General features: G+C 44.6%; 1 protein-coding gene across 1 annotated transcript in view; it reads right to left on the bottom strand.

Annotated features, from left to right (window-relative positions):
- Nucleotides 1–21,244, bottom strand: part of Itpr1 (inositol 1,4,5-trisphosphate receptor type 1) — a 275,564-nt gene extending 254,320 nt beyond the window's left edge. The window contains exons 1-2 of the mRNA XM_090323963.1: nucleotides 21,084–21,244; nucleotides 20,095–20,172 (exon numbers count right to left, since the gene is read on the bottom strand). The gene's annotated coding sequence lies outside the window, so the exon portion shown is untranslated. The remainder of the gene's footprint in view (nucleotides 1–20,094; nucleotides 20,173–21,083) is intronic.
- Between the last annotated feature and the right edge of the window lie 3,524 nt (nucleotides 21,245–24,768).

Below are 24,768 nucleotides of genomic sequence, written 5' to 3'. Positions count from 1 at the left end.
TTTCACATATTTTTTATTGTATAGAAGGGTTACATTATATTCACCAGATAGAAGGTGTATTACTTCACAAACATTTGATACTCTTTCTCATGTCTTGGTCCCATTTCCCTCCCCCCACCCCCACCCCTCATCTTTTTTTCCCCTCTTCCCTATCTGATTTCAAATAACCAAATACGCATATATACAATATATCAGCTAACAAGGTGAAATACTGTGCCTTTAGTGCAAGGAATACAGTCCCTTAAGGTGCCAGACCCTTAAGCAGCAGACACAAACCAGTGCTCTGGAATGGCAAACATGACATAACCAGTGTTGCCTGTAGCTCACAGTTCCAGCAGCTGTATGGGCACTACATTTCTATAGCAATTTTTATGCACCCTTCCACTCCCAAGCTTAACACCTAACATCTACCAAGAACTGTCATGCCTACCTCCTGTGATAAGAGCTATATAAGTAAATCCCTTTCTGAATCCTCATGACCATATCATGAGACCAGTAATACCATTGTTCCCATTTGATTGTTGGGGAAACTCAGGTTAAGATGTTCAAGCAAGTCCAAGAAAATCAGCAAAGCAGGATAGCTAGAGTCACAGGTGGCCAGGCCTCTCTAATTCTTAAGTGGAACTGTTCATCAAGACTGGAACACAGACTAAACCTTTAGCCAGCCTTACTCTCTGGGTGATAAGATTATGGAGAAAAAAATATTGATTTTTTTTTCTTTTTTAATTCTTTTTTTTTCTTTTCTTTTCTTTCCAGTCCTGGGGCTTGAACTCAGGGCCTGAGCATTGTCCTTTGGCTTTCTCAAGACTAGTGCTCTATCACTTGAGCCACATCACCACTTATGGCTTTCTTTTCCCTATGTATGTGCTACCAAGGAACCAAACCCAGGTCTTTGTGCATGTTAGGCAGGCACTCTACCATTAGGCCAAACTCCCGGCCCTGATTTTTTTTTCTTTATGGACAATTCTACTTCTCAATTTTTCCACCATAGATGTGGAATACTTAACAAGCATCTTCCCTTTCACCAGTATACTTATTAAGTAGACAAGATAATTGAACAAGTAACCTTTAGCCACATTTTACATTTCCCCCTGAAAACACAGACCAGGACATACACCACAAGCAACGATCCTTGACTAGGCAATCTGCCAGGGGTTCCAATTACACAACAAAACAAGAGGGAGCAAAGACAATTTCTTCCCAGGAGCACTGGACAGCAATTCCCCTCACAAGAAGACCAGAAAGATGGCCTCCAGGTCCAGCTGGAAACCTTAGGAGGTCTCCCTGGCTGGCCTACCATTTAATGAGATGGGGGAGAAGAGGCCCTGGAGCAATAATCAGTTATGTCCAGAAAGGAAAACAGAGGCAGGAAGATGGGAGAACAGGCCTCCCAGCTGGACTGGGAAGAGGCGGGAAGAGGGCCTGGGAGCCAGAGGCCTGAAGTAATCTTCTGAAGACTTCCTGTTGTTCAGCAGCAGGGTGGGAGAGCCTGCCTGGTTATCTGATCAGGGACCATTTGTGCTTGAGAACTTCTAGCAGTTGCAGCTCAGGGCCCAGGTGACACCAACACAATGGCTGGGGACCACTGTGAGAAAAACAGCTGGCATCAACCTGCTACAGAGCTAGCTGCCTTGTTCTGGGACTTCAAAACGCTACTAGGACATGAAGGCCTCGGGACTAACAAACGGGGTGACACACAGGATGCAGGCTGGGTGGTCTGCCTCAGAGCTCTGCCTTGGGCCTGTGGGTGTCCGCTCCTGCATCCTCACAGATGTTTTATTTATTTATTGTTTATTCAGTGACAGGGTCTCCTGTAGCCCTGGTTGGCCTGAAACTGATGATCCTTCTACTTCAGCTCTGTAGCAGGTTGGTGTTAGGATTACAGGCGTGTGCTACCACACCTGGTGGTGCTAATTATTAGTTTCATTCTTCTCCACTGAAAGTGGAATGCTAGAATTCTAGAGCGTAAAACCTCACACTTCATAAAGGAAAGGATCTCCTGTATAAAAAGCCAGCAAAGTACTGTAATGGTGAGCAAATGTGTTACTGTAAGGGGAAGGTAATTATCTTCCCTAGTTGTCCTGTTGGGAAAATATCCTCTTTACTATTCCTCCCACTCTCTATATTCCAGCTCCCCCATCATCCCTCACCAAGCTGCATTCCTTTCTACTCCTGGGCCTTTGCACATATGTCCCCTGCTGCCTGAGACATTCCTCTCTCTTCTATCCCTCTCAAGAGTCTATCACCATTGTCTTCTTCACTACTGTACCCAGGACACTGATCCAGGGATACGGTAGCCCTGTATGTTCTACAGCCTGCATGACATGGTTCTGTTTTAGTAGACTATATTCTACTGAGCCAGCTCCAAGTCTACACAGTTGGATCAAAGCCCTTTCCAGCAGATTTCTATTTGAAATACAGGAACACTCCATCCTTGCTTTCAGCCCCAGTGACTCTCTCCTCTAAGGTCAAAAACAGTTTAGGAATAATGGATGACATGCTTAAAGCCCACCTTAAGGCCTGCATGAGAATTACAGTTTCAGGAAGTGCCCACTGTGTGTCCTTAAGCAACTTACAGAGTGACTCTGCACTCTACTCCCTACTAAGTGAATAAGGGATGGTAGGCCTTCCAACCCCTAGGGTTATGATGAAGAGGTATACCAAATACCCTGCTCAAGTGCTGGACAGGTTACCACATCTGCACCAAGGGCTCATTGACATTGACTGCTCCCAAGTTTTCACTCATCACAGCCCAGAACTTGTCTTCCTCCACCTGACATACATTTCTGACTCTGCCCACACCACTAGGAATATGCCTGACCAAACACAGGCTCCAAGATGCCCAGACCTTCAGTAAGCTCTGGGGAGTGTTGACCCTGGCACTGGTGCGAGGGGTCCCAGCTTCACAGCCCCCACCACCATCTTCCTCCAACATCAAAACCAGGTTCCCTACTGGCGAAGCTCTTCAAAGAGATGGTAATTTAATTATTTAGGACCTCTTCCACTTTGGTGTTAAAACAGGTCAAACCACAGCCTCCTAGAAAAAGAACTGGATTCATTTCATTATAAGTAGCTCGACAGGTCTTGGATATTTTTTTTTCTCATGCTTGGATTGTGGCAGAAAACTCATTTATTGTAATTTTCCCATCTATTATTTCTCCTGCACTCACTTAAGTGATAGCATTATATTCCTCATCTTAAAAAAAAAAAATTAACTCCCGCCTACACACAATTCAGGATTTAAAAGTTCGGAACTCTGGAAACAGAGACTAAATTAGAACACTTTCCTTAACTAAGAAGTTACCTGAGGTACCCGTCACCTGTCAGTAAGGACTGACCAGAGGAGGTCAGTGAATGGGCATCACAATCACAGACCTGCGGATTTTACCAACAAAGGGAAGCCTTCGTTGCCTAAGACGAAGGAGGGGTCTGAGAGTACAAATGGAGTGGGAGCACGGGCTCCCAAATAGTTCCAGAGACTCAGGAAGAGGCAGAGGGAGGAGGATTGTAGTCCAAGGCTGGGCCAGACAAAAATACCCACACCTCATCTGAAGCTAAAAAAGGATGTGGATGTGGTTCCAGTGTTATGGCGCTCAAAGCAAGCATGGGGCCCAGAACTGGAAATCCAGATGATAGCATGAATTCATATGGGGCCAATTCATGTGCCACTGAGGGATCCCGGCTGTGTCTGCAGCCTTGGCACCATTAGTTGCCCACTAGGAAAGTCCTCGTGGGTGTTTCACCACCCAATTACCTTCCCAGTGAAAATCTCCCCGGCACCAGCTCTGGCACTCGCAGAATTATCTCCAGAGGCCTGGGCTGCCATCACAGACCCTCTGCAAACACTTTAAGCTGGTTGGCTTCCACCTTCATTCCTGTAACCTCGGTCATTACAAATCAAGGAGCGGTAAGACCTCGGTATAGGACACACTGTATGTGAGGCAGAAGCAACAAGAAGAATGGAGTAGGGGCCAGGAGTTTGGCCTAGTGGTAGAGTGCTCACCTAGCATGCACAAAGATCCAGGTTCAATTCCTTGATACCACATACATAGAAAAGGCTCAAGTGGTAGAGCTCTAGCTTTGAGAAAGCCCAAGGACAATGCTCAAGCCCTGAGTTCAAGCCCTGAGACTGGCCAAAAAAAAAAAAAAAAAAAAAAAAAAAGAAGAAAGGAGTAAGGATGGCAGAGGAATCCGTGTCTGTCTGTCTCTCTCATACACACATACCTGTACTTGCTCAATCCTAGTGACCCCTCCTCCTGCAGCACTCCTGGGCTATGAGTTTGGCACCATCCTGCTCACTGAAACACGCCCTCCTAGCTCCCACCTTTTCCTCAGGCTCCTTTGTATTTTAGAGGGAGCTTTAGCCGAGATGCAATTGTGTGCAGCAGAAATAGCTGTGCATTTGCTTCTGAACTAAAGGATAGAATACAATATTCAGACTTAAAGACAGGCAGCAACCCACCCCTGGGGCTGTCAACTTTCCCCTCTCTCTAATGCTATCTGCCACATTCAGAGGTTCCATCATGCCTCCATCCCAGGAGTCAGCCTCTCAATGGCTCTCCACTGAGATACACAGAGTCTCTCTCAAGGAGCCTTAGAGAAAAACTTCCAGTACAAAACTAGGTTCTTTAACAGCTCAAGGCAATCTGCTTTTCAGTTCAGCCTCACACATGCATACAGTAGAATTTTCTCGAGGCTTCACAACATCCTTGCAGATTGACATAGATATTATTATAACCAGTATGAATCCTCCATGCAAGTAATATATATATATGTAATATATATATATATGTGTGTATGTGTGTGTGTGTGTGTGTGTGTGTGTGTGCTTGTTTGTATCATTTGTTTTAGAAAACACTAGTGTTTTTCATTTTTAAAAAGTAAGCTAGAGGTCAGGCACTGGTGGCTCATGCTTGCAATTGTAGCTACTCAGGAGGCTGAGATCTGAGGATCTCAGTTCAAAATCGGCCCAGGCACAAAAGTCTGTGAGACTCTTATATCTAATAAACCAACAGAAAGCCGGAAGTGGAGCTGTGGCTCAACGTGAAAGAGCACTAGCCTTGAGCTGAAGAGTTCAGGGACAGTGCTCAGGCCCAGAGTTCAAGTCCATAACCGACAAAAATTTTTTTAAATAAATAATAATAATAAGCTACTATGCTGATGTTTAATTTTAAACATTAAAAAAGTATCTTAGTCTTATTTCTATTATGACAAATACGGAGACAATTCAAATGGACAGAAGTACTGGGGAGGGTCCTTAACAGATTTTACAAATAAGCACTCCTGGGAGTCAAAAGCTTGAGGGAGGAAAAAAAAAAGACTTCTGAATTTTTCTTTGAGATTCACTCTGGAACTGTGTACTTAGGACTCACACTTTTACCCAACATACTGAAAAATAAGTTTTAACCAAATTAGCTTTTCTACTCTAGTCAGGCCTAGGGGAAGTCACCAACTCCAAAGTTTCAATGTTAAGGAAAGGCCTTTTTACAATAATCTCAGAAATAGCCATCGTAAATCTCAAGTTGAGAGCAGCTCTCTGGTTTAAATGGGGCTCATTTTAATCACGCTGTATAAACACGCTGGACGAAATGCAAAAAATTCAACTGAACAGCCAGGGCTTTAGAGAGATGCTACCACAACATCTACTCACTGTATTTACTGATATCTATACCTAGTGCCACGGCTCTGTTAAGCACTAGGGCTATAGGACAAAACCAGGGAGAGTCCACCCCCAGGATATGCTCTGCTAATGAAGGGAAGCAGACAACAACAAATGGGGTAAAACAGGCAGAGCTGGGGAGGGGAACATGGAGGGGCTGAGACTGATTGGAACATACAATAAACATGTGGGAAACGTAGCATTAAAATCTCCTCGGTGTAACTAATTTAAAAATAAGCATGTGAAGCCAAGCATCAGTGGTTCACGCCTATAATCCTAGCTACTCAGGAGGCTGAGATCTGAGGATCACAGTTCAAAGCTTTACACGTAGGCCTTTTGTGATAGGAAGTTAGTGCCCTGATCAAATTGTTTGCTTCTGGCCCATAACTTCCTCCTCTGTGAAATGGGGTAATGAGAAGGCTTCCTGGTAGAGCAGTGTTGGGGATTCAATGAGAGAAAGAAAATAACAGGCTTATACAGCACACAGGAAGTAGAACAGAGGAAAACATTCTTGGCTGATCTTCTTATTCTAGCTTCTAATCTGCTCTGCTTTTTCTCCTCTCATAAACTAGAACTTGTCAGGGCTGACAAACAGTGGAGGGTCACCCTACGGATCTCCGTATCCAAATGAGGCATGTATACCACAGCAGGACACATTGCCATCCATTTACCTAAACAGGTCAGTGGAACTCCAGCAGCATTGCATGGGACCCCCCCCCACACACACACAGCCCACTCAGGCAACACTGAGTAGTCTCTTTGGTCCCCAAGCTTTGCCACTTGGCCCCCAAGCACAATGGCATTTAGAGTCATTCTGCCACTGAGAATCACAGCCAGTGAAAATCTGTCAGCCCTCTCTGTTCTCTCTCTGCATATCCATCCTCTCTATCCCCTAAAAAGCAACAGCCCCTTGCCAAAGTCGTTCAGCACTAGTTTGATGACCACTTGCTTTAAAAACAGTAAAATCAGAAAGGTTCCTCTGAGGCTATATGGCAAAGATCAGGGCTTAGACATAAAGGCATCTGGCAAGCCAAGAGGCCCCCAGGCAGCTGGGCACCTTAGAACTGTGGTCAAAGACTGAGAGACAAAGGTTATCATCTCCCAGCAGGCAGGTTAACAACAGATGAGAGCTTCCCATACCACCAGACTTCCAGTGGGAAACTAGTCTGCCTAGAGAGGAAGGATTCCTCACTGGCATGTGATCAACAACTGGCAAGAAGTCAAGAAGCTCCCTGCAGAGGAACACAGGTTTCCTTCGTGTGTCCTCAGCCAGGCCCATGCGTGAGAATGTGGCTGCACCTATGGGCCAGAGAAAACCCAACACCTTGATGGCAGACTGACTCTACACAGAGGGAGACAAAGGGCTCCTTTGCAACAGCCTCTGCATTCTTCCTTGGGCACCCTCAGGTTAATTCTGGAACTTCCTTTAGGCAAAGAAGCTGGACGACAGTCCTCTGTGTTGTGAAAGGAAGGTGAGGAGAATCATTTGGAGCTAGACACAATGCCACCTTTTCCCCAAATGGGCTTCCTCCAGGCCCTTCTGGTCCATCAGTGGCTGATAGGACCATCCTCAGAAATGTGGCAAGGCTTCACCACATTAACTCACTCTGCTGGAACAAGGGCTTCTCTGCACCAACAGAGGAAATCACATTGTGCTTTCGTTTTCAGCCAGTCCCAAAGGAAGTCACCAGTTTAGGAGTTTCAACATAAAGCAGGGCCCTTCTCAAGGAATAGCCATCGTAAATCCAAAGTTCAGAGTAACTTCTCTGACTTAAACGTCCCTTGTTATGTCACACACAGACACATATACACGTACACATGCACGCACGCGCGCGCACGCACACACACACACACACACACACACACATACCTACCTGCCTTCTTACAAACAGATCTCTCAGTCTATTCTTCAAACAAATCCACTTTCTATAAGTTGTTCCTTCCTTGAAACAAGATGCCAATACTGACATCTGTTATGTCATCCCAAGATCAAACAGAAGCCAACCAAAAGCTTAAAATTAGCCAGAGGACTTGAGATTTGGCCTGTAAAAAAAGAGCGTTTGGCCAAAATTCTGCACCTTACAGGTGGAAAAACTGACCAACCTGACTGAGCTCCAATGATTTCCTGGAAGTCACACAGTGGGTGAGCAGCAGTGGGGGGGGGGCAGGGGGGAGAGAATGTTAATTCTATTAAAAAGTTCACCCTTTTGCCTTTGCCATGAAGAACTAGCAAATCAAGTTAAGTCAACATCCTCAGAGAGCCAAGGCTCACCGAGTCTGAGAAATAGATTCAAGGGTGGTCTCCTGCCCTGGCATGCTGACAAGGCAGGAGGTGGATCTGTACTGTGGGCAGTGGAGTGTTGGGAAAAACAGACCAGCCCCAGCCTCTGCCCACTCAATATCCGCAGTACTCCACCCCAATGCGAGCAATGTATTTACTCCCCAACCCGTGAGCCACTGAGCTAGGATTTATCATTTGAAACTTGGCAGCCATGATCTGAAACAGGTGGTGGATTTTTTTTTTGTACCCAGTCTACAGAAGAGGAAACAGATGCACAGATGTGAGATGCTTTCCGTGCACTCAAGAGGCGGTTCCCACTGGGTGCTGGGGAGACCCCATCCTGTGGTCAGTTTCAGCATTGCCTGACAGCTACTATGTTTTGCTAACACATTTTTACTTCTACTCCCTTTAATTAATATTTACCACCTCCTAAGATGCATGTCTTCTAGAGAGCTTGGACAGAGTAGCATTTCAAAGGCCATTCAAAGCTTAATACAAAGCCATGGTGCTCACACCACACTCTGCTCTGAACCAATTCAAGAATCCTAGCTACTCTGGTAGCTGAAATCTGAGGGTCATGGTTTGGAACTTGTCATCCCAAGCAGGAAAGTCCATGAGACTCTCTCTTCCTTTCCAACTGATCACCAAAAAGTCAGAAGCAGAGCTGTGGCTAACATGGCAGAGTGATGAGACTTGAGTAAAGAAGCTCAGGGACAATGACCAGGCTCTTGGGCTCAAGCCCCAACAAAAAAGAAAAAGAAATACTTAATCTGCTGGGTACCAGTGGCTCACATCTGTAATCCTAGCTACACAGGAGGCTGAGATCTGAGGATTGTGGCTCGAATCCTAGCTACACAGGAGGCTGAGATCTGAGGATTGTGGCTCGAAGACAACCAGAGCAGGAAAGTCAGATTCTTATCTCCAATCAATCAGCAAACATTTAGAAATGGAGCTCATGTTCAAAAAAGCTCAAGGGCAGTGCTCAGGCCCCAAGTTCAAGCCTCAGTAATAGCACGCACACACATACATACATGCACATGCATCCACATACACATGCACACATGCGCACACATACAAACATACAACTGGATTGGCAGAGAGGGACAGAAAATGTATGTTTCTTCTGAAAAGCAACCTGTACTTTCTAAGATAGAGTATGTATATGAATTATTTCATTCAACAATCATTCTGGGAGCCCTTCTTATATGCTTAGGTACTCTGTGGGTTAAAATTGAAAAGGTCTCCAAAGAGAGAGAAAGAGAGAGAGGAGAGAGAGAGAGGAGAGAGAGAGGAGAGGGAGAGAGAGAGAGAGGAGAGGGAGGGAGGGAGAGAGAGAGAGAGAGAGAGAGAGAGAGAGAGAGAGAGAGAGAGAGAGAGAGTTTCAAATGACAGAAATGTCAAGAATCAGGAAAAGCTAACGAATGATTGTTGTCCTTAATGTACTATGTCATCTCTCATCTCCTTTGCTGTCCCTTTGGGTATCTCATATTGTTACAGTACCTCACTTTGTTATCTGATATATTGAATTTATTTGTATTTGGTTATTTGAAATTTGATAGGGAAGGGAGGAAAACCAAGATGGGGGGGGAGGGTAAAGGGTACCAAGACATGTGAAAGGGTATCAATGTATGTGAATTAATGCACCTTCTATATGGCAAATATCATGTAACCCTTTTATTAATTACAATAAAAAATATAAAAAGAAAAAAAATAAAAATCTTAAATTTTCAAAAAAAAAAAAAAGAATCAGGAAAAGCTTCTCAGAAGGAAAAACATTTGGGCTGAATCCTAAAGGACAGAAGGATTTGGCAAGAGGGATACAGAGATGGTAGGGGCAACACACACATGCAACATACATCCCTAAGCCTGGGGGTTACAGTACCTTGCTCTCTTCCCACATATGGACTTAGGTTGCTTTTTTCTTTTGGTTGGTCATGGGATTTGAACTCTGGGTCTGGGCACTGTCTCTTGAGCTCATCAGCTCAAGGCTACCATCCTACCCCTTGAGCCACAGCGCCACTGTCCAGTTTTCTAGAGGTTAACTGGAGATAAGAATCTCAGAGGCTCTGGGCTGGCTTTGAGCAGTGATCCTCAGATCTCAGCCTCCTAAGTATCTAGGATTACATGCGTGAGCCACTGGCGCCCGGCATTTTTTTTTTTTTTTTTTTTGCCAGTCCTGGGCTTGAGCTCAGGGCCTGAGCACTGTCCTTGGACTTTCTCAAGGCTAGAGCTCTACCACTTGAGCCTCAGCACCACTTCCGGCTTTTTTCTAGGTATGTGGTACCGAGGAATCGAACCCGGGTCTTCATGCATGCTAAGCAAGCACTTTAACCACTAGGCCAAACTCCCGGCCCCCCGGCATTTTTTTTCTAAGATGTTTTTGCAAATTAAAATGACTTCCCAGATAAGGCTTCTCCTTCAGAGAAGGAGATGAACACCAAGAAACATGGAGACTAATGACCTTCTCATACGTTCAGGTGTCTGAAGAGTCATCAAGTGATGGATGAGTTGTACCAAGTTGCCTATAGTTCTGCTGTTAACGGCTTGGAGACATTATAATGCATCAGTTCCTCAAAGCAGCTGCTATCAAGTTAACTAACATGCAGTAGCTTTTTTTTTTTTAAATCTCTGAGTGATTTCACAACTCTAGTATGTTCTACAGGTAGCTTGCGGTCTCCTTCTATCTCTATGTAAACAGCCAATAAAAGCAGTCCCAAATTAAGCATGAAGTCCTCGTTATTTTTATCAGATACAATCAATTCTGCCAGGGCTTTTTACTGTCATCTGGGCTTAGTGGTTTAGCCAACCTCTCCACTTACTGAAAAAAAAGAGAAGGCTAGGGCTGCTGGGGAAGTACAAAGGTCAGTGGTAACAGGAGAGAGCAAGCCCAGAGAATAAAGTCACTATAAAAACTTCAGATTAAGAGCCAGGCACTGGTGGTTCGTGCCTGTCACCCTAGCTGCTCAGGGGGCTGAGATCTGAGGATCATTATTCAAAGCCAGCCCAGGCCCGGAAGTCTGAAAGTCTGTGAGAGTCTTATCTCTACAATGAACCACCAGAAAACCGGAAGTGGTACTTGGTGGCTCAAAGGGTAGGATGGTAACTGAGCTGAAGAGCTCAGGACAACGCCCAGAACCAGAATTCAAGCCCCATGACTGACAAGCTGGGCACTGGTGGGTCCTGCTTGAAATCCCAGCTACTTAGGAGGGGCAGAGATCTGAGGATTGCAGATGGTCCCAGCAATAAAGTCCTGAGATTCTTTATCTCCAATAAACTATTTGGAAAAAGCCAGAAGTGGCGCTGTGGTTCAAAAGGTAGAATTCTAGCCTTAAGCCAAAGAAGCTCACAGATAGCGCCCAGGCCCAGAGTTCAAGACCCAGGACCAGCAAAAAACAACAAAAACTAACTCAAAACAACAACAACAACAAAAATTAGTGTGCCAGGCTAGTGGCTCATGCCTGTAATCCTAGCTACTTGGGAAGCTGAGATCTGAAGAGCATGGTTCAAAGCCAACCTAGGGCAGGAAAGCCTATGAAATTTTTATCTCCAATTAACTACCAGAAGGCAGTCAAGAACACTGTGGCTCAGAGTGTTAGAACACTAGCCTTAAGCACAAAAGCCCAGGAACAGTGCCTAGGTCCTGAGTTCAAGCCCCAGGACCAACATAAAAAGAAAAGATTTGGTGGTATGTTTGTACATACCTCCATAACCTGAGACTACAAGGGAGTATAAGTATACAGAGGGAACAAGATTAGCCATGAGTCAATCAGCTGAAGCCAAAGGGAGATGAATCAATACAAAGATGACGCATTATACCAATTCACTACTTTTGCATATGCTTCAGTATTTCAAGGACCCAAGCTTTTTTTTAAGTACCTGCAGCCTTATGTATCTCACAAGATTATTTGCTCTGAACAGATAAGAAATGACAAGATGACTGCTGGGCTGTACCTCTGTGATAAAATAACAGGTGATCAGAGCTGATTTCTGCTCAGTTTTCCTAAAAAAAAACAAACAAAAAAACAGAATGAACTAAAAAAGAAGCTGAACTCCGTGCTGTCTTTGAAAGCTCAGGCTGGATATTTTCTATCCCAGTGGTCCCAAACTTAATTGTTACTCAAGTGAAATCCCACCAAAGGGGCAGATACCTTGGAAAAACATTAAAATATAGATTGCTTTATTAACAAGAAAAGCTACTCAAGAGCTATGAGTCCAAGAGGTAATCAACTCCCCTTCTGTAGAACTTTGATATACACATAATCCTCACACAGGGGTGCAAACTCCAAGGCTAGGAGCTCTGAGCTCAGATGGCTGGGGTCAACTTTTGGTTTTATTGCTTATCCTCAATTCCCAGTGTGTTTAACTACAAGGAAGTTAAATATCACACATGATCAGTTATGTGATTTGAGACTGCTTTAGGCTTACACATGTAAGGCGCCATCTCAGGGATCTGGAGAATCCCGGATGTAGTCCTGCAGTGGAGGCAGGTGACGAGGTGGTAGTAAGACACAGAAAGCTGGTGCTGATCTCCCAGGATCACCAACAGGTTCTTAGAACTCTGTGTAAACCAAGTGTTGGATTTCCCTATCAATGAAGAAGATTCCTTTCCTCCTTCAGTGAATCCCAACCCTAGGTAAGGCATGTGATGGACCAGATGGTCTAGAATCCTAGGGTGTCCCCTTCTGACTCAGTTTCCACCTGGTAGGTGATCTTCCAGCCTCACGGTCTCTTCTGAAAGGTTCCGTGATTCTGAAGCCACACTGGGGATTCTGTCACAGAAATCCTCAAGGAAATCACTGCCAACCTGCAGTCTACCTCCCCAGTGGGAGCCACACTCCTCTGGCATGACTCACCTGATCCTACTTCAGGATCTTTGCACACTTGCTGCTCTGGAAGCTCCTCCTCCAGCTATCGACATAGCTGACTCAAACTCTCTCAGACCTCTACTCAAACGTCAAGGCCTTTTCTAAACAGAGTATCCACCTTCAGGAAACTAAAACTGAACCTCCATCTCTCACCTTGGATTAAAAAGCTCAGAGTAAGACCTGGAACTTTCAATCTATTACATGAAAATGTGGAGAAAAGCCTGGAAGTAATAATAAAGCATAGGTAAAAGTGTGAATAGAACTTCAGAGGATGGGAGCAAGAAGTGACAAATGAGATGACTTCAAACGAGAGAGTTCCTACATGGCAATAAATTAATTAATTAATTAAATCACTGGAATTAGACACAACCAGGCAATGGTAGAAAACTTTCTAGCTATGCAACCAGATAAAGAATGAAGATCCAGAAAGGGGAGGGGGGGAGAATAATCCAATGTACAAATAGGCAAGTGAACAGAACAGACAATTCCCAGAAGAAGAGATAAAAATGGCTAACATGAAGAAATGTTCAACACCCTTAGATATGAAGGAAATGGTTCATCTAGACCCCACTAAGATTCCATCTTACTAAAGTGCAAATGGTAACCATCAAGAAAGAGGCACTCTCAGGGCCGGGAGTTATGGCTTAGTGGTAGAGTGCTTGCCTAGCATGCACAAAGACATGGGTTTGATTCCTCAGTACCACATACTGAGGAAGTGGCCCTGCAGCTTAAGTAGTAGAGCTCTAGCCTTGGAGAAAGCCTAAGGACAGTGATTAGGCCCTGAGTTCAAGCCCCACAATTGGCAAAAATAAATTAATTAATAAGAGGTGCTCTCATACACTGCTAGTGTTTAATAAAAAACTAACAACAGATTTCCCTTATGACCTTACGATACCACCATTGAGCATATATCAAAAGGAAAGCAAATCAGTATACCAGAAAGACATGTACACATCCCTGTTCATTGCAGTACTGCTCACAACAACCAAAGATGGAATCGGCCCTGGTGCCCATAACAGCTGATGGTAGGGAGGCACTGCAGAATATTACCGAGCCACAAAGCAAACTGAAATCATGTCATCTGTAGGAAAATGGCTGGAACTGGAGAACACATATTGAGTGAAGCAAGCCAAACTCAAAAAGCAAGATACTGTGTGTTTTCACCCATCTATATTCATGATTGTGAGCCCACATATATACTTATATATATATATATGTAATTTCATATATATTTGGATTAATATAAAAAATGGAAAACCCTCTCTACATTCTGAACCCCTTTCCCAAGTGCTCCATTAACACCTTTTTTTTGTAACATGAAATTTCCTGTTTGAAGCATTGGTACAATTCTACGGCATATTCTCATTATTATAATGATGCACCTAGATCTGGGCACAGTGGCTCACTCCTGTAATCCTAGCTACTCATGAGGTTGAGATCTAAGGACTGCAGTTCAAGGTCAGCCCGGGCAGTAAAGAATCTGAGATTCTTTTTTTTTAAATTTTTTTCATATATTTTTATTGTAAGTAAAAGAAGGGTTACATTATATTTGCCGGATAGGAGGTGCATTAATTCATATACATTGATAGCCTTTCTCATGTCTTGGTCCCCATTTCCCTCCCCTATCCCCAATCCAATTTCAAATAACCAAATACAAGTATATCCGATATATCAGATAACAAAGTGAGATACTGTACCAATATGAGATAACCAAGGGACAACAAAAGAGATGAGAGATAACATAGTACCTTAAGGACAACAATCACTCATTATATGGCTTTTGTTTGTATATCCTGGAAGTCCTTTCATTTAGCATCATACTATATGGCCTTATGTATCTAGGAGTATAGGAGTGAGCCACTGTGCCCAGATCTATGTGTAATATTTCTTTAAGCATTTTCTTTAGTGCTGATTTATAATCATGAATTACTTTTGGTTTTAATTTCTACCTCAATAATGAAAGATAACATTCTCAAATACAATAATCTAAGTTGGCAATTATTATTTTTCAGAGCTAGAATTAGACACTTCTTTTTTGTTAGTTATGGGGCTTGAACTCTGGGCCTGGGCACTGTCCTTGGGTTCCTTAGCTCAAGGCTAGCACACCACTTCTGGCTTTATCTGTGTATGTGGTACTGAGGCATGGAACCCAGGCCTTCATGCATACTAGGCGAGCACTCTACCACTAGGCTTTGGGCACCTATGCTGTTCTTCTAATGGACTTGGTAGTCTGCTGGTTTGTTTGGTGCCAGTACTGGGGCTCAAACTCAGGGCAGCAATATCATTTAAAAATTTTTTCTTTCTTTCTTTTTAAAAATGTTTATTTTTTATCAGTCATGGGGCTTGAGCTCTGGGCCTGGGCATTGTCCCTGAGCTCTTTAGCTCAAGACTACTGCCCTACTCCTTGAACCACAACTCCACTTTCCATTTTCAAGTGGTTCACTGTAGATAAAGGTCTCACAGTCTTTAGTGCCAGAGCTGGCTTTGAACCTTGATCCTCAGATCTCAGCCTCCTGAGTAGCTAGGATTGCAGGCGTGAACCACCGTGCCCGGCTCATTTATTTTTTTCATTTATGATTGGCACTTAGCAGGAGATAAGAGTATTTTGGACTTTCCTTCCCCAGGCTGTGTTTGAACCACAATACTCAGATCTCAGCTTATTTTGTAGCCTGGATTATAGACATGGGCCACAGGCACACAGCACTTTTTATGTGGCTTGTCACTTCTCCTTGCAGCTTTGTATATTTTTCTTTTTCTTGATTTAATTATAGTGTGTCAGCTAGTGTTCCATTCTGCTAGGGTTCACACTACCAGCATAGTTTCCTACAACTTAAACTTTTCTGCAAGCACCTGTAAGACCTTCTCCCTCACCTCAACTAATTTTTGTGACTATAGTGATGCACCTGTCTCCATTATCCATTTCCAGAACTTCAATTTTCCAAACTAAACTCTGCACCCATTAAACAAATTCCCCATCCTCTTAACCCCAGAAACCAATTACTATTCTTCTCTGTAAGTCTGACGACTTAAGGTATTCCACATAAGCAGAATCATACAGCATACATCCTTTCTATCCCATGTCACGTAAGTAAATCTTCCAGGGTAACCCATATGTAAATATGTATTCGAATTTCCTGCTTTTTTTCAGGACCAAATAATATTCCATTGCGTGTACAGCTCCCATTTTGTTATTTATGCCATCCATCAAAAAGCACTGGGTTTTCACCTTGCTGCTATTGTGAAATAAAGGGGGTGTGCAATGTAGGTACAGACATAATTGCTCCAAATCCCTGCTTTCAACTTCTTAGGTAAAGACCTAAGTGTGTGTGCCAAATCCTATAGTGAGTCATTTAACATTTTTAAATATATCTTGAACAACCACCAAACTTTCCTCCCCATCAGCAACACACATGGGTTCCCACTTAACCTACATCCTTGTCAATGCTTATTTTCTGGTCCTCCTTATCTTGCTTTGCTTTTCCCCCACAGCATGTACTACCTATTGAACTATAATACTTGTTTGTTTCCCTCCTAAACCTCTTGGGTACAGAGTGTTCACTGCTGTATCTCAAGTAACTGCTACATACTTTGAACTTAGAAAATGCTCAAGAAAATGTCCCGAATATACAAGAATATATCTAAATGATGACAAATAAGCATTAGAATCTGAGTTCAGTGTAGGGACTCTCCAACTTCAAGAGGTGGTTTCTGGAGTTGATGCAGCTCATCCTCATTAGCAATCATCCCAGAATCCATTGATATCATACAATGGGACAGAATCATAAAAGCTATGTCAATTATGCCACTGACCAGGCCTCAATGTATTCACAAAGAGAACACTGTAAAAATGAAGTAAAAGAACAAGCACATGGACTTCTAGATAGTAGAAATGAAACAAGTCCAATGCACCTTATTTTTTAAAGATCAGACTAACAGCAAGCAAGATGGAGCACTGCTGTTGGGTAGATTCCTTAATGAGATGATATGAGGACAGCTTGACCTAGAAATCTAACTCGAGACCTACTTTTATTTTGGTTGGGGTGGGGTTTTTTTTTTCCTCCTGTTGTTCATATTTGGTATTTGTTGTTTCGTTTTTTTTAATAGCTCCTTGTTAAAAAAAATTGCAGAATTTCCATGAGATCATTATTAGCTAAAAGGCCATGTGAGTTTCTCCCAACTCTCTTGTGAAGTGAGTTAGTTTTACCTCAATGGATTAGTGTCAGACCTAGTCTTTCAGTTCTAGTCAATGTCTGTCAAACTGTATTGCCTGAGTATCTCTCAGGGTCTCCTCCCGTTATTTTTTTTTTTTTGCCAGTCTTGGGGCTTGAACTCAAAGCCTGAGCACTGTCCTGAGCTTTCTCAAGGCTAGCACTCTACCGCTTGAGCCACAGCACCTTCCAGTTTTTTCTTTGTATGTGGTAGTGAGGAATGAAACCCAGGGTTTTGTGAATGCTACACAAACGTTCTACCACTAGGCCATGCTTCCAATTCCACCTTGGTCTTTCTCATTGAAAATAATTTGAGGACAATAAGAAGCCTTTCTTGTAGAATTACCCATTTCTTCCCCTCATATGCAACCATGCCCTCACCTCTGAGCATCTGCAAGAAAGGATGCCCATTCTCCCCCAAAGGAACTTCTTTATGCTTTCATAGGTGCCACTGTCAATTCCAGTGATTTTCATGGTCTTCATGAGGAACACAAAGAACTTTCCCTAGTGGCTCATACCTGTAATCCTAGCTACTCAGGAGGCTGAGATCTGAGGATCAAGGTTCAAAGCCAGCCCTGGCAATACAAAGCTGAGAGACTTATCTCCAATCAATCACTAGATAATGGGAAGTGGTTCAGCTACGTGGCAGGGGGGAGATAAAGACGCTCATGGTTCCAGACCAGACAAATCTGGACCACCCTCCAAAAAGTTTGAAAAATAGCATCTGAACATAAAAAGCTGGGTATAATGCACGTGCTTGTCACCTTCTTAAGACTGTCAGTATAAATTGGAAGATCATGGTCCAGGCCAGGCTGGGCCAAAAGAAAAACTTAAACTTAAAGGTAACCAATGCACAAAAGGGACTGGCGGAGTCCTTCCTAGAAAGGTGAAGACCTGCGTTCAAACCCCAGTTCTACCAAAAATGAATGACAGAGTAAATGAATAAAATTACTTCTCAGTAGAGATCTTAAAAAAAAAGAAAGAAAATGGGAAGTGGGGCTGTGGCTCAAAGGTACGGTGGTAGCCTTGAGCTGAAGAGCTCAGGGACAGCACCCAGGCCCAGAGGTAGGGCAGTAGTCTTGAGCTGAAGAGCTCAGGGACAGCACCCAGGCCAGAGTTCAAGCCCCATGACCAAAAAAAAAAAAAAGAACTTTCCCTTCCTGGGAAGAAGGAACTCTTGATAGGATTTTCTGTACTTATTGTGGATGAATCAAAGAGCAGGTTGGGCTTTTAACCACCACATTCACATGCACAATAAACACATCTAAAGAAAGAAATGAAAAAGGAAAATGTTCTCCATCACTGGCTACGCAGGCAGGCTTGAGGATGTGTGAGAGGCCTCCACCATTTGTCAGACTAACTGCCCTTTAAGTTTCACATCATTCAGGGAGAGAACAGCCTGACCTCTGAACCTGCTCAAATGCCTTGAAGTCACTCATGATCAATTTATACCTCAGGTACACGATAAGCCTGATGCTCGGCACAGCTAACCTTCTGCATGGTTTAGTCTGGTTTTGTTTCTCTTTATTGCCCTCCTTCCAAGTGTTTCAATATACAGCTTTCCAAGGGAACTCAGCCCAACATCTAACAATTTCCCAAATACCCACATTTTTTCATCTCTGTCTGCAACCACATCATTTCCTTTTATCATTTTATCACTAATGGACAAAAATAATAGTAGTATAATAACTATTTTTCCTACCATCCCTCTTTCCTCTCCACTCTCCCTCCATCTTAGGCATGTTTAAGGTTCATAGCACAGCTCCACTGCCTGGGGTTATGAAACCAGTATTTGCCTCTCAGTTTCCTCAACTGTACAGGCCCAAAGGGAGTTTGTGATACCCACCAACATCCATGCATCATTCCAAACTAACTCCTATGTCAGATCTGGCTTACAAGGTTTTAATCTGCCAGTCTTCCTTCCTTCCTTCTTTTCTTTTTTTTTAAACCAACCTCATCAAGAAGAATTGGTGGGCCAGTTTCTCCTTGTCTGCACCTTATCCTAAGGGGAGGTCAGTGCAGGATCTAATCTTTGGCTCTGTGTGGACCCACACAGCCAAGAATCAACAAAAGAACTCCAAGAAACAACTCAACCTCACACATTCAAATGCTTCTCACACCAGCAGAACTCCTGAGGATCTTATCAACAGGAAACAAAAGCACTATACTACCATAATGAAGTGTCTGGCTTTTATTCTCTCATTAGAAAAGCCCAAAGATTGTAGCCCAGGGAACAGCTAAATATTTAGAATGTTAAAGAAGTTATTAAGAACAGCTGCCCACTATTATCCCACCCTACTGCAGGCTTGTTTACCCACTTCCCTGTCCATTTCACCAAATCTAAGACAGTGGGGATGGATATACACTCATTGAAATCTCCCTTTCCAGGAGTGCAGTCTGACCATTTTGGAGAGGAAAATAAAAGGAGCTCTTGTGTTAACAGGTAGGTGCTGTTTTAGGCCCCAACCCCAGGACAGGCACCAAAACAATAGGTACACATGAGATCCCTTGCCATTTGTTCAGGTGGCTTTACTCAAGGCTCAGATGCTGCTGCTATCTTATTATGCTTGGAGAACTAACTTCCCTTTTTTAAAGTTCTCATTCGTTGCCAGCAAGCACTTTCATTTCTTGCAATCCAAGGCCCTGGGTTCATGGGAAGAAAATAAAGTGACTATTTTTGAAAGAGGGAGGTATTTTGTGTTTGCTTTCTTATCTAGGCGAGTGCAAAGTACTGTATTCTTCAGAGTTAAAAATCATCAGCACACTCCTCAGGCCACCAAGGGACAATCCTTTTACAGCTCCATTTAATGGGGTTCACTCCCCTTTCACACTCACACACTCACACACACACACACACACACACACACACCTTTCTCCGTCTCATTAATTGTGAGCTACTATCAAAAGAAACTGTCCAGGCTGTTTCTGCTATTTAAAACCCTCAGGAATGGCAATGACTTTTTTTTTTTTTAAATATTCTTTCTACGCTTCCCCTGCTGTTTATTCAAATGAGGACTTTAAGTAGACTTTAAAGGCCAACACTCATTTATTAACGACAACACACAGGTTTTACATACTCACCTGACCCGGGTCAGGCCCTCTGCTGCCAAAACACTGCCCAGTCAGAGATTGGAATCCTGCACTTCTATGGTCAGCAACCTAAATAGGTATCAAAAAAAAAAAAAAAAAAAAAGAATGTGAGACCATGCCAAGGGTCTCTCACTTTGGAAAAAAAAAGAAAAGAAAAAGGCTCCAAATTCCAGGATTTGTTATTGTCTCCTTCCTCACAGAGCCCCCCTATACACACACCCTACCCCAGCATACATAATGCTCTCCTAACTTGGCTAGCAAGCTGGTTGGGACCCCTTGGGACAAGATTCCAGGTAGTTATGGCTGACTTATTTCCAGGGCCAATGAAAACTGGCAAGCACCCACTTGGTAGAGATCCCCAAGTGCTCCTTTCTTGCCCCCTTTGTGCTCCCCTGGGGGAGGCCATAAGTCTCAGCCTCCCGGATGCTCTGGGGCTCCCCATCTTCGTCCACACTTCTCCCCTTCCGTCACCCCGTTCCCCAGCTTTCTTCCGTTTCTGTCTTATTTTTTTTTTTTTAACCCTCCTCGCACCGGCTTCCCCCACCCCATGCAAACACAGTCTATACTTCCCAAACCACGCAGCCAGCAGGAGGGGATACATTTTTAGAAAGATTGTTTCCCCAGAGCAGACTCACATCTGACACCCCTCCAAAATAAAATTAATAATCATCATAATAAATTTAAAAGAAAAAAACAAAACTATTTCCAGGAGAGAGAAGCTTGCTTCTGACTTAGGAGACTGGCCATGCCGGGACTGAGTGTGGAGCCCTCCAAGTCAATCAGCACCACAATCCAAGATCCTTGGATTTGCTGTGACATTCTGGGAAATCAGACATCCCCCTCCAAAATGACCAGCAGAGAAAGAACCCCCCAAATGCATTCCAAGTGCATGCAAATCTTCCAAGAAAAAAGAACCGCCCAGAGTTGTGCAAAAGAAAAGAAAACACACACAGGCACAAACTTCTGCGCCCCGCCGTTACCTTGGTGCCCCGGGGAGCCGCGCGGGTCTGGGGGCGCAGGACGAGACGCGGGCTTCAACAGCCGCCGGGGAGTCCCATGTCCGCCAAGTCCGAGAGCCCGTTCCGTTAGGATGGAAGCGAAACACCCACACCTCCTCCGGCATGCGCTCGCGCTCTCCTCCCCGGGCTGCCGCTGCCACCTCCTCCGCCGCCGCCTCCTCCTTCTCCTCCTCCACCTCCTCCTCCTCCTCCTCTCCACCCACCCCTGCAGGATTGAGGGAGCACCTCAGCACAGCGTCCACATGGTTACTGCACTTGGAAAGTGGCAGCCCAGCGGCTTATATAGGCAAGACGGCTCCTTGGGAAATGTAGTCCGAATCGCGAATCCGGCCAATGCCTGAGGCGGTTCAGAAATACTACAAATCCCAGAATCCCTCGGCAAATCCGGGCTGGACTCTAAATAGACGCACGCGGGGGGGGGGGGAAACCGAGGGCAGGGGGCGTGGCTTCCTTAGCGAGGGGGCGGGGCCACGAGCCTGCCTTGGGGGGAACGCACGCACCCTTCTGGGGACCTGGGACCCGCTGTCACCTCTTCCGAGCGCCCCGAACGCTTTGGAAATTCTTCCCTGTCGTTCCTTCCCTGGCATCCGGGTGTCACTAAGGTTTCCCGGTAAGAGACTGCCGCTCTGGAAAGTTTTGTCATGTGTTTTCACGTGGGTCCCCGGGGCTTGAACTCGGGGCCTGGGCGCTGGTCCCTGAGCCTCGGGGCTCGAGGGCGGCGCTGGAGCCACACCCAGCTCCACTTCCGGCTGTGTGGTGGTTAATGGGACTCTCCTGGACTCCCCTGCCCCGGGCTGGCTTCGAACCGGGTATCTCCGATCTCCGCTTCCTGAGCATGGAGGATCTCAGGTGTGCGCCACGGGCGCCAGGCTTCGGGGAGATCTTCCGAGCTGTCGTCCTCCCTCCACTCACACGCACACACACACCCGCCAAGAATGTCAGAAATCCGGGGCACCACAGCCGCCAGGGTTCTGCGGTCGGTCCGGGGGCTGCCGGCGGGCGGCGAGGTCGTCGGTCCCCCGTGCGCTCTGCCCGGCTGGGCGCGGGCTGGGCGCGGGCGGGCGCAGCGCGGACGGGCGCCTGGCCGGAGGGAACTTCTCTCCGTCCCCACCCGAACCCCGCCCTTCTTTGGATGCCTGGCTGGCCAAGAGAGAGAGAGAGAGAGAAGCGCCATCTTCTCCCCCCCACCGTGGAGGGACTGTGCTGTGTGACCCATCAGAGCTGCCATCAAACCCTGGACCCTGGATGCCAACCCTGCTTCTTTGCAGCAGCCCCAGTGCTCCTGGAAGCTGTTAATGCTTAAAGTAAATATACCGCAGACCAGAAAAACAAGGGGCTGGGAGAGAGGCCAGCCCCAGAGATGCGGACTGCTGCCAGACAAGGCGCCCTGCCAATCTATCCAGCCAGGGGCGAGGTGGGTTTCCAACTCACTTCAGTCACCCCCGGGGGATGGACGGGGCGGGCTTGGAGAGTGAAGAAAAGATTTAACTCAGAGGCAAAGTCAGCCGGCTTCTCTCCCTGCCTGGGAGGACGTGTATTCATTCCACACTCTCCTGAGTGTACACTGGGTGCCCATGAGCGTGGCAGCATCTGGGAGCAAGGTGTTGGCTTGCTGCCCCATAAGATCTGCCACGAAAGATGTTATTGCTGATAACAACAATAATCAGGACAACGCATAAACTGATTTTTTTTTTTTAACGAGCCCACACCCACTGCTTCATCCATCATGCCTTTGAGTTTTACCAACTCTAGGTGTGTTTGACAGGTGCCCAAGTGAGGGCTCCAAGAATTGCTAACTGCTAACTTCTCAAGAGCATGTGGAAATTCCAGTCTGTGTGTGTGTGTGTGTGTGTGTGTGTGTGTGTGTGTGTGTGTCCCATCCCTCTTATCTTGGGGGGACACCTGTCACAGACCTTTCTCCTCGTTTTAGGAACAGCCTCAGAGCCCTGAGACAAGTTCTTTTTGTCTCTGTGCCCCACTTTTACCATCTTAGAGAAAGAAAACACATACTAGAATTTGCCTAGTTTCTATCCCGATTGCTGGATACAAGAGTCTTATGAAACTTTAGGAACAAGTTAGGAAAGTACCATAGCTAATAACTCTCACTGACATAAATCACTAGTATCTAAACTATGGATATGTGTCATATGCCAGGCATTGTCCTAAACCTCTTCATGTATATCACATCATCAAATCCCATTAATGAACCATTTTTTTAATGTGAGAAATCAGACACAGATAGGTAAAGTCCGGTCCCTGAAGACACACACACAGGTATGGCTACACTGCTTGATGCCTGAACCCTTGACTTTCACTACTGTCTACAACTTCCCCAACATAAACATATGCATTGTATTTACTTGCTCATGCAGGCATTTAAACTAGTTCCACAATGGAAAACAATTTTAAAAAAAGACCTCTGAAGCTGGCAACCTGTGGGTTTCTTACATTCACTCTTGTGCATCAGGAAAGATTACCTGTCTTGCCATAGCGAGCAGAATCCCTATCTCTCTTTTGTCCCCGTCTATCTTCCCATGAAATCAAGTTGTTCCATATACAAATGTCCTTTGACTTTATCCATGGTAACAGAGTGATCAATCATAAAGAATAATTATTTCTGGCTCAGAAATACAACACAGTTGTCACCTGGATTTCCTTAAAAAAATCCTGGTCACATCTGAGAGCTGGTGATGAGCAAATCTCACCTCACAGTTCACACACAGGACTCATCATCCCCTATACTGATTTATCCAACATTCTCTTCTAATGTCCACAGATTTCATGAAGAGAAGGAAATGTGTCTTGTATATACATGTATTCTTTTCCCTGGACCCAGAAAGGCTTCTTTCTCCATCTGTAAATTTCCATGCATGTACAAAAGCCAATCACTTTTACAGAAGGTATGTCATGTGTGTGGTTGGCAAGATGGCAATATTTTTTTGAACTTGCCAATTTCACACCCCTATTTTCTTTCCTTGTCAGTGCAGATCATACTATTCAGCATTTCATAAGTTTGGGAGCTGCCAGTACACTAGAGAGTGATTTTTCTAATTGGCCATGATGAAAAGAGATCCTCTAGGATGTACAATGGATAAATGCACATCGGGGAAAATTAAGTCACTTTAACAACCATTCTCCATTAGCAGTGGGGGACAGGGAAAACTGCATTTTCTTTATTATTTTCTCTTGGGAAATTTTTGGTCCTGAATTTTCAATAGAATAGCCACAGGCCCTTTAATCACTTAAGATGTGGCTACTTTTTTTTTTTTTGGTGAGTCATGAGGCTTGAACTCTGGGCCTGGGTGCTGTCCCTGATCTCTTCAGCTCAAAGCTATCGCTCTACCACTTGAACCACAGCTCCACTTCTGGTTTTCTAGTGGTTAATTGGAGATAAGAGTCTCATGGATTTTTGTGCCCAGGCTGGCTTTGAACCTCAATCCTTAGATCTCAGCCTCTTGAGTAGCTATGATTACAGGCATAAGCCACCAGTGCCCAGCTAGACATGGCTACTTCTATCTGAGAAGTGGACATAAAATGTACATTGAATTTCAAATGATTGATACAAATAGCAATAGTAAACTATCTCAATAATTGGTTACATGTTGAAATGATACTGTGTCATAATATGTTGGATTAAATAAAATAC

The sequence above is a fragment of the Megascapheus bottae genome, chromosome 33 (assembly GCF_031878675.1).
Source record: "Megascapheus bottae isolate mThoBot1 chromosome 33, mThoBot2.hap1, whole genome shotgun sequence".
In the NCBI taxonomy this organism is placed as follows: domain Eukaryota; kingdom Metazoa; phylum Chordata; class Mammalia; order Rodentia; family Geomyidae; genus Megascapheus; species Megascapheus bottae.
This window is presented reverse-complemented; position numbering and strand designations above follow the sequence as displayed.